This window comes from Cavia porcellus, unplaced genomic scaffold (assembly GCF_034190915.1).
Source record: "Cavia porcellus strain 051 isolate PalLab524CR breed Dunkin Hartley unplaced genomic scaffold, mCavPor4.1 scaffold_1, whole genome shotgun sequence".
Lineage (NCBI taxonomy): Eukaryota > Metazoa > Chordata > Mammalia > Rodentia > Caviidae > Cavia > Cavia porcellus.
In genome coordinates this window covers 162,431,517-162,449,908 of record NW_026947484.1, presented here as the reverse complement: position 1 = coordinate 162,449,908, position 18,392 = coordinate 162,431,517, and the positions used below count along the sequence as shown (strand labels likewise).

Below are 18,392 nucleotides of genomic sequence, written 5' to 3'. Positions count from 1 at the left end.
AACAGTTTTACTTTGTGCTGTGTTTCATTGCAAGCCTTTGAGCTATGCGATGAAGCTATATTAAGTTTTTTTTTAATTTTAAAAACAAAAGAATAAAAACGATGATCTAGAATTTCCAAACAAAATAATAGGAAATCAACACGGGTTAATATATTGCATATTGCTATCTTCAAAGTAGTTGTTCAGATTACAAGATCTAGGGATTTAAAAAAATGATCATTGGTACAATTTAGGTACTGCAGTGATCACAGTTATCTTAGGGACTTTGTACTTGTACATAATAGACCTTCGCTTGTCTTTTCTCTCCCTCCCATTCCCCTCCCCTGCTGTTAATCCCCTGCCCCTCCTTATTTACAAAGCTTTGTTTCCTTTTTATCCTTCTTCCCTCATTTTCTTTACCCTTCCTTCCTTTCTTCCTCCCTTTCCCTAGTTCCTCTTTCCTTTTGAACAGTTTCTTCTCATTTCACAATATCTCTTGTATAATTTGGTTCTTATCTACACTTTCAGTTTCTCACACCAGTGACACAACACAATGGGTACGTGTCTGATTTATTTCATTTAGGAGTATGATCTCAAGGTCCATCCAGGTAGCAATGAATGTCTGAAGTGTATCCTGCTTTATGGCAGAGTAACACTCCATTATATTAAAAAAAAACACATCTTTCTTATCCATTCATCAGATCATTCCAGCGATGCAAATTAAAACAACACTGAGATTTCGTCTCACTCCAGGAAGAATGGTTAGTATCAAAAAATTAACCAATAACAAATACTGGTGATGTGGGGGAAGGAGAACTCTTCTCCACTATTGGTGGGAATGTAGACTGGTGCAACTACTGTGAAAATCAGTGCAGATATTTCTCAAAAAAACCCCAAACAAACTAAGACTAGCAGTCCCATTTGATTCAACTAGTCCCCGTCTTGGCATTTCCCCCAAAGAACTGAAAACATCACACGATAGCAATATATGCACACCCATGTTTATAGTGACACAGTCTGTAATAACTAAATCTTGGAAACAGCCAAAATGCTCAGACCTTTTTCAATTTTTTTTTTTTTAATTTTGAGACAAGGTCTCACGAAGTTACTAAGTTTTCCAGGCTAGACTGGAATGGGGGATCTTCCTCCCTCACCTCCCAGAATGCTGGGAGAATATAGGCTCTTACGAGATTCTAATACAAAATCAGCCATCATTCTCAGAAGATCAAGCTTTTGTGCATACTTTACTGTTCTACAGACTCCTCAGAAAACACATGGATTTCTCCCTATTCTAGGCTTCTAGGAGAGATTTCATCTCTCCCTATTCTAGGTTTCCACTCTCCCATGTTCTCAGAATGAGACCCCAATTCATTTAGGGTGATAAGAGATTAATGGACTGTATTCCTATCCCGTGCTTCTGAAGACAAATGAAAATTGTATGGTTAGCTGCTAGTTTCACAAGCTTAGTTGTCGGTGTCACTCCCGGCCGGCAGGAAGGACACACAACAAAGTCTGGCAGTGGACAACCTTTTCTTTTATTTTCCTTCTCCGTACAGCCTGCCCCGGGAATCCTCCCGGCCGAAGCCTCTGTTGGTCCGCTCCCCGCGGCTCCTTGCGTGCTTCTCCCTACAGTCTGTCCCGAAGCCTCTACCGGTCCGCTCTCCGCGGCTCCTTGCGTGCTTCTTCTGCTTCTTTTGCTTCTTCTTCTTTTTTTGGCGGGAGAGGCACTCACTTTTATAGGGTTACAGTGGCCAACCAGTTCAAAGCGCGCGATGCGGGCTGATTGGCTAACATCAGTTGTTGCTAGGCAGACTATCTTACAGGGCGGGTTGTGAAGCAGGAGATCTTACAGGGCGGGTTGTTTACCAAGCAGGAAGCAGGAGATCTTACAGGGCGGGTTGTTTACCAAGCAGGAAGCAGGAGATCTTACAGGGCGGGTTGTTTACCAAGCAGGAAGCAGGAGATAAGCGCCATCTTAGCACACTCGATGGGAGGGGTAATCTAGCTCAGGCTTTGCTCTTTCCTACAGGCCTCACGTCCACCAAGTAAGGCGACCGGGCTCGGCCGCGGCTCCCAACACTTAGTGACCTCCCTTGGGGTCCAATGTGCTAGGACGGGTGACCCAGCATACAAGTTCCGTGGTCCTAAGAACTATGATCTTTTCCCACTGTGGAATTATGAATGGAGATTTGATCTTTATAAGAAATTTCAGATGATTAAGGTCAATAAGAAAATTTTAGTCTCAAGACCTGGGCATCTTAACTGTCCAGGCTCTTTGTGGATTTAGGGATGATAAGGTCACGGTGATGACCTACTTTTGGGTGATTGCTCAGGATTTTTAGTAGCTGAAGAATATCTGGATCTTTACACGCTCTCTCCTCAGCCAGACCCGGGGATGCTCATGAGCACTGAACAGGTGATTTGAGAGGTCAGACCTGGGGAGCCAGCATTTTTAAATAAAGCCCCGGGTGGAGGGGTGGAGTGATTCCTGTGTAAAGTCTTAGAAACACTGAGTAAGCATCCTTTAATTGTTTGATTCCTCTCCCCTTTCCGTATTAATTAAAAGAACCCCTAATGCTTAGCTATCACTGTCTATTAATAAAACCCAGTGGCCGGTTGAATGGTAATTTGCCCGCTGGTACTTTATGTTAATATTTCCAGAATAATAATTCTCAGGCAGAGACTTCCAGTCCAAGTTAGAAGATAAAGAAATTGAAATGGAAGGAGACCAAGGTTACACGCAGTTACTAAGAAGCATCATGAAGGTGTAGAATGATTCTGCAGTCCTCTAAAGACTAGGTCATTATTGGGAGGTAGGTGATTATGGATCAACATCATAGCATTACTGCGTACAGGTCTCGAAGGTGGAGTTAGCAGTACTGGCTTTGCTTGGTTATTGTAAGAATGACAAAGCACCAAGCCCATGCCTGCCAGATAGCAGAGACTGGTGAAAAGGTGGCTGTGGTGACTGAGTGGAGTCAGCTGCAGAGTTAAACCAATATGTCACTGTTTTGGCCACTACTGGACACCGTAAGTTCTACGCAGTTCCACAGGAAATACATCTCACTCATCACTTAAGCCCAGCGAGACACTCAGCCCTGCCACTTCCTTCTGTTTTTCAGATTTGATCAGTACCCGAGCCTCCCTAATGCTACATAATTTGGAAAGTGACATTAATATTCCTATTGTCTTTCTGTCCTTTTAAGCAAGTTTGAATGAAGTCCAGCCATTTTTCCAGTGGCTCTAAGCCCTGATGTTTGCAAAGGGCCAGAACTCCCTGGGGGAAGTTGAAAAACAAACCCAGCCAGAGTCCCCCGCTGACCCAGCGCCCGGCTCTGCCTTAATAACCTGTTTGGGGATGACACGGCATTTGGCTTAATAGTTCCGATTGTGACACAGGGTGATTCAGGTTTTCTCGTGCACACACAGGAGCCTCACAAAATGACCTTTTTTGAGGTCCTGGAGGTCAGGCAAGCAAACAGGGAGGAGTGCTGGGCACTCTGAGCAAAGCAGTTCTGTTTTGACGCTGCTTGTTTGGACAAATGCCCCCTACTCGTGTGCTGTGGGCAATGCTGTGGAGCTCCTGGCATGCTGACTCAAGTGTGACGGAAATGAAGGGCAGATTCTGAAATCCCCCAGAAAAGCACCCCTAGGCACATGGGATCCAGCTATTTCTTGCCATTTGCTTTTTTTTTGTCGGGGGGGCTTTTTGAGACAGGATCTTGCTGTGCAGTGCAGGCTGGCCCCAAACTCACTCTGTAGCCCAGGCTGTCCTTGAACTCACAGCGATCCTCCTGCCTCAGCCTCCCAAGTGCTGGTATTACAGGCGTGTACTCCCACACCAGGCTGCCATCTATAGCTCTACTTATCTTCTCCTTTTGCCTTTAAAAATGGTTGAGTTGGGTATTTCTTGAGCGTGAGCTGTACACATTGCATATGTCACACCAGGTCTATGGAAGCAGGAAGCTGGCTAGGACCTGTAACCTTTTCCAGTCTTCATTCTCCTCCTCTATAAAAAGGGGCTTAGGCTATATGAGTGATCCCCAAGTTCTTCAAATGTGGCTTAAGAAAGCACTTTAGCTTTGCACTTTAATTGAAAATACACAGATAAAAGAAAAGCGCCTCCAAACCAGGGAAATTAACCTTGACAAAATCTTCTTAACCCATGAGAAAAAAAAAGCATAGAATCTCATCAAGAAGCCATGGAACCTGCATCAAGGCCAGGTGTGCGGTTTTCTTATCTCCTCATCCATACGAAACTAGTTGAGAAACACAGGGCCAGACAATTGCTAAGATTTCTTTCAAGTTCAAAAAGTTTGAGATTCTGTGTCAACTTCTCCTGATACAGCAGGTATTTTTTGCTGCACAGAGAAGACCTATTTAGTCTCAGAGAAGGATAAATCATTAGGACTTCGCTGATACCCTGACCTTTCCAGTGCCAACTTCTCTTTATTCCCAGAGAAATGCGAGTACTGACCCACAAAATATAAAATCTTCCCATAATTCTCCTGATCTTAGCCATCAAATCAACTCCGCCCAAAGTGAATTTGGATTTGTCTTGATCAGTCTTTTCCACCTTCATAGCCCAAATTGGTCAGATAATTTAGCTAAGAAATATCAATTAAACCACTTTGGTTGTTTTTCTTTCAGACTTTTATGACTCACATCAAGATCAACAATTAACAGAAAAGAAACAATAAATCATTTTTTCTCTTTAAAGCTGTATTTTATAGATATTTTGTTTGCCTCTTAACTAATCTTTACTAATTCAAGTTGATCAGACCAAAAAAAAAAAAAAAAAGAAAAGAAAAGGGATAGAAACAAAATGAAACACAGTAAAGAAAAAAAAAAAAACAAAGAGTATAGAAACTGGCAAGAGATTGAATTAGGAGAGAAAGTAAAGAACAAACTCCAAGAGGAATTTTGGGGGGAACCCCCTTGCAAAGGCAGAGGGGACAGAGGTGCAGCCTAGGGTGTGTTCTGTGACTCACGTCCTGGCCTTGGCTTACTACCTGGATGACTCATTTGGTGGAAACATAGCTGAGACCCAGAACTTTCCATAGGCCCCAAACTTTCTTGGAAGTTTTTGCAACTTTAGTTGGTGTGTACGTTTGTTTCTCATGTTGTAAAAAGTAGAAGCAGTGACTTCCTATCAGAAACAGCCCAATAGCCCGGACGTGGGGTTTGTCTGCAGAGCCCCTTGAGATTTGAAATTTTTTTCCATTTTTATTTTATTGGTCAGTGCTTGCAGGACACAGTGATCACATTCCAGGCGGGGACTGGTACATGTGCAAAACACATCTTCATTCCTTTATTTCTCCCTCTCTCTCTCCCTCCCTCCGTCTCTTGATCATGGACTGCAGAATGTGGAAAATGTTAAAGGACCTGGAACAGATCCCTTCCTGAGCAGTGTCTCTTTGTCTCCTGAAGGAACAGATCGAGAGTACATAGATCCCCAAGGGCACCTGTATGGGGCCAGAAACTGCGAATGGATTAGGGGCTCCCCGACTTTTTTGCTATGACCACATGCGTTTTATATCGGGACTACACACACATGTTCATGTGCTTTATGAAACAATGCTTATTTTTCCTCCACATGTTCAGCCTGCTGCCTTTTAGTTTTTCCGTCTCATTCCATCCTATTCTTCTGTTGTTTTAAGTAAGGGCCAGCCGAGATCTATGAAACAGATTTCACAACTCACTCCCAGATCTGAGTGTATTCTCCAGTTTCTGTGTCTGCCAGCCCCTCCTAAATACACACAATATTAAATTCAGCACAGCTGATATCCAGAACCGTCTCTCCCATGCTCCGTCTCTCCTGCCAAAATACTTCCAGCTCCTCGAACCCTGTACAGGTTTTGAATCTTGAATGGCATTCTTTCCACAGAGCACTTTAGTACATTCCCTTAGCCAGACCGATCCCACCGGGTAAGACTCGATTCAGGGGTCAGTTCCCCTTGCTCCTGGACTGTTTATTCTCCACTTTGCCCAAGCATCCCGGGCTAACCTTTGTCTCAGGCTTCTCAGGCTCTGTCATGATGCCCAATTACATTCCTTCCTCATGGACTCCTGGCAAGGCAAAGCTTGTGTCTTGCTGTATAGCCACTGGAATGAGTCTGATGCTTGCCATGCCTCTGAGTAATAAGTTTTGGGCAAATGAGAAGGTGTTCTTGTCAGACCCTTGGAGTGCAATAGGCCGATGTCTTGGTAATCTGTAGTCTGGGTACCGCAAATAAGAAAGCACCTTTTTATTACGGGTTCCTCTGCAGTGTAGGTGTTGCACCGAGCCTCATTAGAACCAGTGTGTTGTGATTGCTGCTGTCGGGAGGTAACGTAGCAGAGCACGGTAGTTAACACCTCAGGCTGGCAGCACATAGAATCCGTTTTCTCATCTGCAAAGTGGGAGCAGTGATCTTCTCCAGCTGCTTTGAGGATAGTGTGGATGTTGCTAAATAACAGCACATAAACTTCAGGAGGACAAGAGTTCCTGTGGCTTTGATTTATTGTGATAGACCCAGAATATCTGTTGAATCAGTGGGTGCTCTGCCGTTGGTAAGAGTTCCTCTTCTAACTTACATGCTCAGAGATTTGGCTGTCACCTGTGTGGACGTGCAGGGACACAGAGAGAAGCATTTGGCTCTTGCCTTCCCTGAAGAATGCTGTCTTTCAGGCTCTTGGGCCAGAATGAAGTTCCGTCTCTTGCAGGCTGCTTGAGTCCGTGCGAGCTCTGCAGTTCAGACTCACAGTCCCCACACACGGGCCTTTGTCCCTCTCCTCTCGCCTGTCTCCGTGCTGTACATCCGTCAGCCGGCCCCCACTCACCGAGGAGGAGACTCACAAAGATTCCAATTCACAGCCTGGGGGGAATCATGCAAAGTCCCAGTGTTCCTGGACCTGCTTCTTCTCTCCCTCCACAGAGGTCCTGTGTCCGACCCACAGGGGTGGCACATCCATTGTCACCTCGCGTCCTCTGCCGTTCCCCATTCATGAATGGCTGTCTGTGTTCAGGGTTTCTTTTTGGTCTTTCCCGGGTTCAGCACTTGTTTTCCTGAAAGTTGTTGTCAGACAGCACAACCAGGGTATTGTTTTAAGCTCTTTCAAGTTTCATCAGCTCACAAACATCTCTACATATTCCATGTCTACCAAAACCTGAAACTCCAATTTTATGTAGTTTTCAGACTACTTGGTTACTTGGTAAGCTGCTTAAAAGCTAGCATAGCTTTTTGTTGTTGCTGCTGTGTTGTTTTGTTTTGTACTGAGAATTGAACTCGCGACCTCATGCTCGCCAGGTACTGTGCCCCTGAGCTAAATCCCCAGCCCCTCCATTTCTATAACATACCTAATGAATAAAAACAAAAATACACGCCAGACAATATTCTCTCGCCCCTACTCTCTTACCTGTTAATCTAAAATATCCTTTCATTATAGAGAACTTGCTCACTCATTACAATCTCTGGCCTTGCATTTCCCAGGGGTGAAGAACTGGGTTCATGCACAGGGCTGTGCTATTACCCTCCCCATTGCATTTAAAAGTCTACCAAGGGGCCAGGGATTTAGCTCAGCGGTGTAAGCATCTGCCTGGCAAGTGCAAGGTCAGAGTTCAATCCCTGGTACCAAAAAAAAAAAAAAAGTCTACCAAAAGCTGTTTTTCTCACTTGTTATTGATCTTGGTATCACTGGAAATCGCCATATCATCAGTTCCTCAGATGCGAACTCAAACGGCACCCATGCAAGAGAACAGAAAGGCATGTGGCACTGCATCTAGTTTCCTACTCACAAGGAAAACTTTTGCCCCTGGGTTGACTTCTGTTTTCAAATAAGGTGATTCTAAATTCTCTCTATATAAACAGAATTGTGAAGTTCACTCACCTTTCTGAGGTTGCACAACTCCTGTGGGATTGATTTGAATCCAAGTGTGCAAAACCCATGCTTGTTACACTGCTTACACCATCTCGGAAGGCTGCAGCTATACCTGTTATGTTATGAAGCCAGGCAGGGATGCCCAGCACTGGACGTCTCTTAGATTCACACTTTGCAAATCATTCTTGAATAAATTCAGGGGAGCGGTTCCCCCTCCTGGGATCTCAGCCTTGCCCTCTGCATCACCCCTGTAGCCTCAACAGTCTTTTACGGGACCGAGAATCTTTACTGAAGCAGAAAGTGCTGAGTTTGTAATAACCGTTTTTGCCCTACTTCTTTAGCAAATTATAAATTCGACAGCGGAATGAAAATGTCAGGGGAAAACAGTCTGTCTGCGTGAATTCAGGAAGGTGTGAATATTAAAACTCCACCAAGTGCATTTGGAGAATGTGTATTTGCTCAACTCCGGACTAGCCTCGGACGTCCGGAGGAATGTCTTTCTTGCTAGTGTTCGTGACTCTCGAGGTTTCTGTGTCATTCTCAGACCTGATGGGCTCAGCCTGAGATGGGCAGAGTGGACAAAGGCCAGTTGCTTCCTTGATTAAATGTGGGTTCCATAGATTTTCACTGCCTCCTCTCAAGTCTTCCTTGAGATGACCCTCGGTGAGCTCTGAGAGCCTGCCCAGCGCTCTGAGTGCATCCTGGGTGCTAGGGCAGCCACGCAACCTCCCCCCTGCTCCCTAGGCGCTGAGATGGCCATAGGGTGGACAGAAGCATGACACTGTCTCCCCACTCAAAGATCCGCCAGGCCTGTGCCCTCACTGATGACTTCTGCACGCCTCTTTTTTTAAATGCAAGGGAGACCGATGTGGGGTGGCTTTCCTGTCCCCGTGTAGCTGAGGTTAGAATCAAGCGAGGATCCAATCATCTCTTTACCCCCAGTCCATAGTGCCTTCCGCTCCCGGGCACTCACTCACCCTAACACTACTCTGCCCTTGGTCGGAGGTCAGCAGTGGGCAACCATGCAGTGTGAGAAGAGCCGCAACTTCCAGTATGAAATAGATGTGGACCCTGCATTTCAGCCTTCACCCTGCCTGTGATTCCCCAGGGGGTGTGTGTCCCTTTCAGAAGGTGACTCTAGGCCAGGGTTCTCCCTCTCTACCCTGGCTGGGTTGGGCAAAAAGAACTGGCCACACACAGACCCATTCTTCAAAGCCAGATGTCTGCTTCAGAAATGGTCAACTTATAACTTCTTACTGGAGTCTCTGCCCCAAACATGGCAAGAGCGATGATTAATATTTAAGAAGGTTGGGACTGGGGATTTAGCTTAGCGGCATAAGCACCTGCCTTGCAAGCAGGCAGTCGTGAGTTCAATACCTGGTACCGATAAAAAAAAAAAGTCAAATATTTAAAAAGGTCAATATTGAAAACCAAGCTATTAATGCTAGCGAGGCCTCAATTTCTCTCAGTGCAGGAGCGAGCGTGTGTGTGGAATGTGTGTAACATGCTTGTCTTTGTGTGTGCACAGGGCAGGACCCCCTCGACCCTGAGAATAGTGCGTCTTTGCTCATGGGGGACCACAGAACATGCAAAGCTTCATGCCGCTGCAGCGTTCACCAGGTGTTGGCTAAGCAGATTTTTTCCAATTCATAATTGTTAATCATTTAAGGACACTCTGTTCCACCAGCTGGGAGGTGCTGGTTTGATCAGCAAGCCCTGCCAAGGGCCTGGGGCACCCCGGCCCCGGAGGAGGGTGCAGGTGTGACCGACCAAGCGGGAGGGGGCGGGACCCTCGAACCCCTTTCTTTCATTATCGTCATCCTTGTTTCACTTCATCTTGCACTTGCCCTAGATGTGCCATCTCTGTCCCGGAGCGGGCAGCTGAGGCTGGGGGAGGCCCGGTGACTTCCCTAGACCCTCAGTGCCAGTGATTTGTGCAGCCAGTATGCCACCCCGGTCTTCTCCCTACTAGGACACCACTATTTTTTTTTTTTCTGGTTGTTGTTTTCAGCTACAGATTGCCTGGCCATATATTTTTTTAAATAGGAGGAATTAGAAAAGCTTTTGCAAATATGTGAATGCAACTTAGTAGTAGAATAATAGCCATGAAATCACAGTGTTAAAGTTTATTCAAAACTGCCTCAAACTGGGTCATGGGGCCATCCTGCGGCCTTTCCTCCTGCGGGCATGATTGAGCTCCTGTCCCAGATGATCCACTTGGATATCCCGCCCTTGTGAATTTTAAAGATGTGTTTCTTGCAGGAATCGCTACTGGACTTTTAGGTAGTGATTTTGTGATGATCCAGATACAATTAACTCAATCACTGGGTTTTTGTAACTCTGGGAGAAGCTTGTTCAGAGCCTTGGCACCTACTGCTCATCTGACTGACCTTTTCTGGAAGCTGCCTGATAGCTGCCCCGCACCCAACACAGACAGGGTTCTGGGCTGTCCAATTACACTAAGCCTAGAGCACACAGATGAGGGCACAGGGTCACCAAGCAAGAACAAGCGAGGCTGGGCTGCTTCCAAGTTGCAGCGAGCTGCTTATATTAGTTTCTACAGGGTTTGAGGAAGGCCTACAGCAGGATTTTCAGATCCAGTCTACCCAGTGGATTTGTAGAGATCACAGAAATATACAGCTAAAAAAGAAAAAGAAATACACAGTTCAGCTGCAAAGAAGCCACCTAGAGCAACAGTCTCTAGCTAGGTGACATTTGTAAGACCCTTCTTTATATCAGTTTCCGCATTTGCGAAATGAACAAGAAAAACACAAAGCATTACAGATGGCCCAGTGTGACACATCCTTCTACTGGTCCTCTTACTGTTATCACGATCTGGGCTGTAGGCTGGTATGGCCTGGGAGAACTGGTGTTTTGACTTTTGAGCTCCTGTTTGATTTACTGTCAGCAGATGATGTTAAAATTGGCTTGCATCAGCTGAGCAAACCTGGATGGGCAGTGGGGAAGGGAAACAGGGAGTGGCTGAGGGTGGCGGCTGGAATTAGAAAAATAATCCCTTGCGTTGTAGAAGTTGCAAAGTACTTTCCCGCCCATTGTCTCATGGGATCCCTGCAAATCTGTGCACAGATATTCTTAGCACCATTTGACAAATGAAAAATGTGAAGCTCGAAAGATGAAGTGACTAGCCTGGGTATACAGGGGTAGGGGGGAAGACAATGCTAAAAACAGAATGAAAGCCAAAGAAGGTCTTGCTTCCCTTATGCAACAGATTGGAAGGTAATCAGAAACTATAATAAAGCTTTTCGGCTCTACTCGGGCAACATTGGATTATCACACTCAGGAACTCAGCTTTTCCATGGGCTTTCACACATGCTCTTCTTGAGGGTCCCCTTCCCCTGGTGGTTTCCCATTTGGAGACTACTTCCTCCAAGAAGACACAGGCTTTGTTAGAGATGCCAATCACATGGTCTCCATGGCACCCAAAGATCACCATCACTGCTGCTGGCCACTGTAATCTAATGGACCATGTAGGAGTACAGCCCCATTTAGGGTCCAAGAATAGTGAGTCTCTATTCATTTCCAGGAGGTTGACTTCTCACCTTTATAACTGAGGTCCAGCTCAGCAGAGTCTGGATGAGTATTTCTTGAATTAATTTTGCATGATCAACTGTAAGAGATTTCACAGCTCCCCAAGGGTAGGAAGAGATTTAAGCTTTTATTCTCAGCCTCCTTCCAGCTTTATTCAGGTACAACAGGAAAAGAAAAGTTGTTCATCCTTTGGAGGACAGTACGGTGCTCTGCTATCCAGATATCGGAGCATTGATTGGCATGTCCGTTGCCTCACACAGTATTTTGGTGTGCGGAGAACATCTAAGAGCTACTTTCAGCAATTTTTCCTGTAAAACATTATTATTAAATGTAATCACTATGCTATGCAACAGACCTCCAGGAATTACTCCCTGTGCCTGACTGATGCACTGTCCCCTCTGATCCATGCTTGACGCCACCAAAGACTTTGCTGCTTCTTGGAAGGAGGTTCTCGGGAAACCAAACTTAAGGCATTTGCCTAAAATCTTATTTCACTCCCAAAGTAAGCTTAAGAGTTGGGACTAAAAGGGCAACAAGGCCAGGGGTTAGGATTTGTGTGACTGTATGGGGAAAGGAAAGAGCAGATATTTTTGGAGTTGCTGGAAAACTTAGACGTGACACTGGTCCTACTCATGTGTCTGGGGCTATTGCTGGGGATCAAACGTCATGCCAAATTTCTAGCTCTCAGATATCACTTTCAGGAAGGGACTGGACTTGCTCCTGTGGATATTTATAACTACTTTTCCTACTTAGTTTCAGTTCAGAAGGCCCCGTAAGAGACCTGAAATGTGTTATCTGAACCACAAACATATACGGTATCTTGTAAGTTTGGCAAATGATGATAGAGACCAAGAACTCACAAGTATTATAAATACAGATTGTGGCATTTAACCTAATGCCTAAACATGCAACAGCCTTTCAAGTATTTAGGGATTAATGATCGTGATGATCATATGAATCATTCTAGTCTTGCCATTGAGGACATTTTGCAATGGCAGATTCTTTAAGACGTGCACAGCTCCACAAGGGCTGCCTGATACAGGCATTGTGCTGTATTTTCAGCAACGCAGACACAAGAGATCTGTACACGAATGGTTAAGCATGTGTTCCAATAAAACTTTATTTGCAAATCAGGAAGTAGACTGTGTTGGGTATGCCGTAGTCTCCTAAAATTTCAGCTTCCAAATCCTATTTTTACTATTTATTTCCTTCTGAAAAATCTCTCTGGGGGTCTCTATTTCCCATAGGCAGAGGTCTTTCTCTGCTCTGCACTGAGTGGTATCTTCACACTCCGTTGTATTCAATGCTGTTTTTCTTTTCTTTGTGTGCATCTTTGTGTTGTTCTGCGCAGATCATATCCTCAATCATGGCTTCTGCTGAGCCAGGTCCTTCCCATACTTTACAAGAGATTTCTTCAAGAGGGGTAGCGAGGTTCATATCAGATTCACCTGAGAAGTCTTTCACATTAACAGACTGCTCGTCTCCCCTGCTGAATTCTCTCTCGTAGGCCTGGTGAGAGCAGAGAGGACAGTCTTACAGGCTTCAGAAATGTTGTTCAGCCTGTTCAAGCCCTTCCAACCCTCACCCCAAACCACTCTTTTACATCACTGCCAAATCCTATCTTCTCCAAGAAGCCTTCTCTGACCTCCTTCACCCAAACCGAACTTCTCTTCCTGTGGGCCTCCTCCCTGGGTCCTCGCTGGGCACAGAATTCATTTTTACATCAGCTGTACTATCGAGTGTTTAAGCTTTTCCTGGCGCAGGCACCGTCCTGGGTGCTGTGGGCCCAGCAGTGAACCTGACCATAACACCCTTCTGTTTGGGTTACGGAGTGCCCGGAGAGGGGTTTAGAAGGATAAGAGATGGTACTTTCCAGATAGGGAGGTTGGGAAACACATGGTAATGTAGCTGAAATCTGCACAATTAGCATTAACAGCAGGAAAAGATCCTCCCCCATTGAAAACACTACTGATCCTGGGTGGTTGGAGTAGAAAAACTCAGCCATGATCAAACGTCTTCCTGTTTCACACTCCAGAGAAAACACAGCATAGAGTGAATCTCAGTGTAAGGACAATTCTGCAGTAAAGACTGATTGTAATGTAAGAACTAAACAATATACTGTTTATCTGAAATTTGAACTTAACTGGGGAAACTGTTGCTTGTTGTTTGGTTGTTTTTGGCTATGTTTTACAACCTCTGCATTTTACTTCTAGGAAAATGTGGCCCAGCGTGACTTGTACCTGATACATATGCTGCAGCTTCTTAGGAGTGGGCCTGGAACAAAGTCTGACTCTCAGGCAGAAGCAGCTCAGCTTCGTGCTGGTGTTCCAGGAATACCACACTGTTTTCTAACGGCTTCTTTAGTAAACAGTTTAGTAAACAGTGTCTCCCTGACCACATTTTAAGAGTGGATTGCCTAGCACTTTTCTAAAAAATCATATCTAGATGCAATGTTAGTTCCTTCATTCATGTCTTTTATCCCCCGCCTACTGCCGTCCTGCAAAAAGCACACTATTCTGGATATAAAGGTGATACAACCCTCCAATAAAATGGGGGAAATTAACTTACAATAGTCATTTTAAGTCAGCTTAGATGATATTAAAGGGCCAGAACGGATGGATACAGTGGTCTGGACTTCTGAGGAGAAAGGGATTGCTTCAGTCTTTTAGAATCCAAGAAGTCTTCATGTGAAAGATAACATCATGAGTAGACCTTGACTGACAGCAGGCATTCCACATGGCATTATAAAGAATGCCTTCATGGGTACTGCCAGTTGTGCAGATTTCAGCTACATTACCAACTCCAAAAGGCAGTGAAAAGAACGAGGCTTTGGGAGGGGCCCACTCTGTGATTGAGCAAAGATGTTCAACCAGAGTAACAAAGAGCCCTGAATGACAAATCAAGGGCTATGGGTGGCTTGGACAGGTTTGGGAGCCAGTGAGAAGGCCACACAGGAAGAAAACCAGGCTGACACTAATATAGACCACAGAGAGCAGGACCAGGAGGACGGTGCGAGTCCTGGTTAGTTGAACAAGGGCTTAACCCTGATTTATCACAAGTCAGGAGGAAAGATGGGAATGAATGAAATAGACATTTCTGAGGCCAGATCCCCAAGCTGCCAAATGATAGGATGTAGAGATTGATGATAGAGCAGATTAACTTTAGATAACTTGATGTCAGTGCTATCAATAGATATAGGAAAGTCGGGCAAAGGGGCTGATTTCAGGTGGGGAGATGATGATTTTTGTCCTTTGAGACATTCTTTTATAGAATTTCACAGCTGTGGGAGTCATCCTGATAATCTTCAATCTTGTTTCATAAAAAAGAAAATTCAGCAGAAGGGAGTGATTTCCTGCGGTCAGGTATTAAACTGGTGGGATTGCCAACTTCGGGACTCTTATGTCCTGTTTTCCCTGAATGTGCTTCTTTGTAAGCTGGTCCGTTTCAGGATGTGTTCACAGAGGTAGGAGTGATGTGTGGCAGGACGCAGGTGGCGTGATGAACATGTAAGAGGCACTGGGCACCACCTGGAGCCAAGCAAGGTGCAGGAGGCATCTGAATGGAAGCCGCGGAAGCAGGGCAGACTCCCAAGAGATGTCCTTCACCCGCATGGGATGTGAGGCTGGCAGAGAGGTGGTTGAATGAAGGTCGCTGAGCCAGAAGCAAGACTCTATGGTCAGGAAGTGGAAGCAGGCTGTAAACCAGTTTGGCTGGAAGCTGTCAGTGAGCAGAGAGAGATGGGGAGCTGCAGCTGCTGGGTCCCCCAGAAAGCTTCAGGTAACTGTGGGTGGGAGGAACCAAAAGAAGTGTGCACGGGGCGGTGGTGGCAGAGGTCAGGGGTGGTGGCAGGGTAGAGGACAAAGGAATGAGGGTGTAATGAAGCTGTGGGGTCCTGCAGAAAACCCAGGGGAGCTGGAGAAAACATGGATAAAAGTGGAAGTAAAAGCTCTGAAGGCCTGGGGGCGGGGTGGAATTTAAATTACCCTTTATCTTATCTGTGAGGTAAGAGGTTGGGTCCTCCCTGGGCTGCAGGCTGGAGATTAGAAGGGGAGAGGGGAATTTGGGTGCAGTGGAACCCTTCTGGCCTGACAACCTGGAAAAGCAGTGGGGCAGTGTTAAACCCTGCAGGGGTTCAAGTAGTTTATTTGTGGTAAAACTGGGGAAGAAGAGAGAAGATGGACAATGGGAGTCTCCTCCAAATTCCCACCAGGTGGCAAATTTTGTTTTCTTGGCTTTTTTCTTGTTTATTCTTTTAATGGCTCTTAAAAACACGCTGCAGTGCATGCTGGGTAAAGAACCAACCAGGCTTGGCGCATGGGGGAGGGGGGGAGTGGTTAGGAGTTAGGAGAGTGCAGACATGCTCAGGGTAAGTTGGGGACCAGAGGGCCTCTGCACCAGCCCTGCCGCTGGCCTTTGCATGTGTTTTTCATTGAATCTTCAAACTGAAGAATCATAGCATCACAAGGTCAGCATCACAGGCCCAGCTTTACAGGTATACGTCCTCAAACTCAGATCGGATAAGCAGTTTAGTCAGAAACACACAACTCTAGCCAGGCACAGTGGTGTATACCTGGAATCCCAGCACTGGGGAGGCTGAAGCAGGAGGATCACATCGGGTTGAAGGCCAGCCTGGGCTATCTAGTGAGTTTAGCGAACTACATAGCGAGACCCTGTCTCAAAAAACAAAACAAAGAAAGATGATGCACAACTACAAATAGTAGAACTTCCTCTTTAAACCAGGCCTGCTCTAACCCAGGCCCCAGAGGAACATGCAAAGGGAAACAGATCGGTAGGTAAGGTTAGATGAGAAATCTGGGCAGAATGCACAGAGTGAAAACTTTGGTACATTGCCATTAACCCTCAAAATCTCCTGCATCCCTTGGAGCATGCCCATAGGATGCTCCTGCACTCTCGAGGTGGCTCTGGAAACCCTCTTCCATAAGTGTCTTAGTTTGCTGTCCTGGCTGCCTCTGGGTCCTGAGTACAGGACAAGACTATAAACCAGGGATATTTGGGAGCGTCCCGGCTTGCTCTGTTATGATCAATCCAGGGTCCTACGAGAATGAAATTAATTCTTCCCCAGGGCTGTCATTCCCACTGTGCCTCGCTTCTTAACTGTTTCACCCCACTTCCCACTACCAGCACATTGAGAACCCCGCTCCCAACACACAAGCCCACAGGGCACACGAAAGCCATCTTCACACTGCCACACACGTGCAGACCGAAGAGCGCTCAAGCACAAGGGCACACGTGAGTGCACTGCCACAAGGGAAATCCTCATGACCCACTCAGGCGGGCACGAAGCTCACTGCCAGCCCCACAGACAGCCCCTCCGGCCCTCTTCTCAGGCAAACCAACAGGTGGGCACTCCCTTAACTTCTAATGTTGTAGATGAGTCTCTGCTTCTTCAGAACTTGAGATTTAACCCTGCTTTTCCCACATAGTTTCTGGTATCTGGTGTCTTCTGTTCCACACTGACGTCCAGGGACCTCAACCCTGTGGTTGCAATGGAATGAATCACTATGGTAATCTCATTACGTGTCACATGTGCTTTCTCAATAAAAAACGAAACTCGGGCAACACAGCTCTGTGTGTGTCTGTGATGGACAAGTCTGTGTAGCAGGGTCTGTGTGTGTCAGAGACACATCTGTCTGACACACATTCACACACAGCCCTGCTGCGACTCCATTCGGTGGAAGGGGTGTGTGGGAAGGCACCATAAGAAACCCCGGCATGAGGTTCTCAGCAGCGCTGTCTGCAAATCAGAACGGCATTGTCAACTCAAAAATGGTTTCAGTGCGTGTCCTGACATTTCAAAGGAAGAAAACTGTCCCTGGGAGGGTCTGAACTTTAGGGTTGGCCAGACTATTCTTAGTTGTTTGGAAACAATGTGCACATAGTCCTGGAAGTAGGTTTAAGGCAAGGCCAGCTGCTGCTCAGTCATATCTGTCTGGGAAGGCCCTCTGTTGACCATTCCGCAACACCAGTATAAATAACCGGCTACACCCTAAAACACATGACGTAATGCTCTGGAAAATGATGTCCCGAGTGCTCAGAGACTTAGCTGAGTATGTGGGCAGTGTATTGAGTGGATCCTAAAAGCCTCATGTTACTTGGTCTCCCCGAGGGCTCCAGGTCCTCTTCTATAAAATAAAGACATGCTCTCTCCGCGCTCCGGGCCACCGGAGGATCCGAGGGCTTGTGGGAGAGTGCTTGGCGGGCTGTAAGGTAAGAGGGCGGTGATGCTGGTAGCCATGGGTCCTCTTCAGTTGGTCACTGCAGGTCACCGTGAGTGGGAAACACCCAGATCCAAAGGTTCTGGTTGCAGCAGAGGTTATAGCAAACCGAAGGAGAACCAGGTCTCTCGAGCTCAGCAGCCTTGGGAGAGGACACAGGCTCTGCCACTTTGGGGCTGTATGACTCCAGGCAGGTTTTTCAACGTCCTGCAGCCATAGAGATAATGACACTCCTTCTATTTGCCAGGAAGAATAGGCAGGTGTAAGAAAGGGACGCTGGCACCACACATCACACACAGACCTTTCCTGGGTCACCATAACCATGTTAATGACAATGAACAGCCACCGAGCACCACTGACTAGCCAGATACTGAAAGGCACTAGCCTCCAGGCCGCCTCCAGTGGTTAGAGATTTTATTATTTAGGTGATTTTTGCTGAGGGATGACAGAAGCAAGCTAAGGACCCTGGGGCCCTTGGTACATGGTGGCTGTTTACCTGCAGGATCAGGGACTGAAAGGAATTCTGCTGAGATGAACTGGCCTCCTCCTGTGCACCCTCAGCTTCCCAGGGAGCCCTGAGGAGTCTGAAGATAAAGGAACACCTGAGTGGGGGACCCGAGACCTGGGACAGCCTCTGGCTCAACACATATTTTGCAGCGAGGGGCTGGGCAGGCTGAGCAGCTGTCAAGCTTTGGAAGGAACCTGCACCTTCCAGCTCCTGGGTGGAGCTCCATGACTGTCCTACCCCACAGGTCCTCCCTGGGAGGC

At 46.4% G+C, this 18,392-nt stretch overlaps 1 protein-coding gene and 1 long non-coding RNA gene across 7 annotated transcripts in view; both read left to right on the top strand.

Moving 5' to 3' along the window:
- The window catches only part of Pde4b (phosphodiesterase 4B), a 526,060-nt gene that overhangs the window by 450,450 nt on the left and 57,218 nt on the right, over positions 1-18,392 (top strand). The gene's annotated exons all lie outside the window — the stretch shown is intronic.
- Positions 14,697-16,966, top strand: LOC134478282 (uncharacterized). Of its 2 annotated transcripts, none has more exons than XR_010050793.1 (3): positions 14,697-15,165; positions 16,531-16,748; positions 16,833-16,966. It is a non-coding gene; the product is annotated as an uncharacterized LOC134478282 (long non-coding RNA). The 2 variants fall into 2 exon arrangements; XR_010050796.1 differs by lacking the exon at positions 14,697-15,165 and adding an exon at positions 15,277-15,598.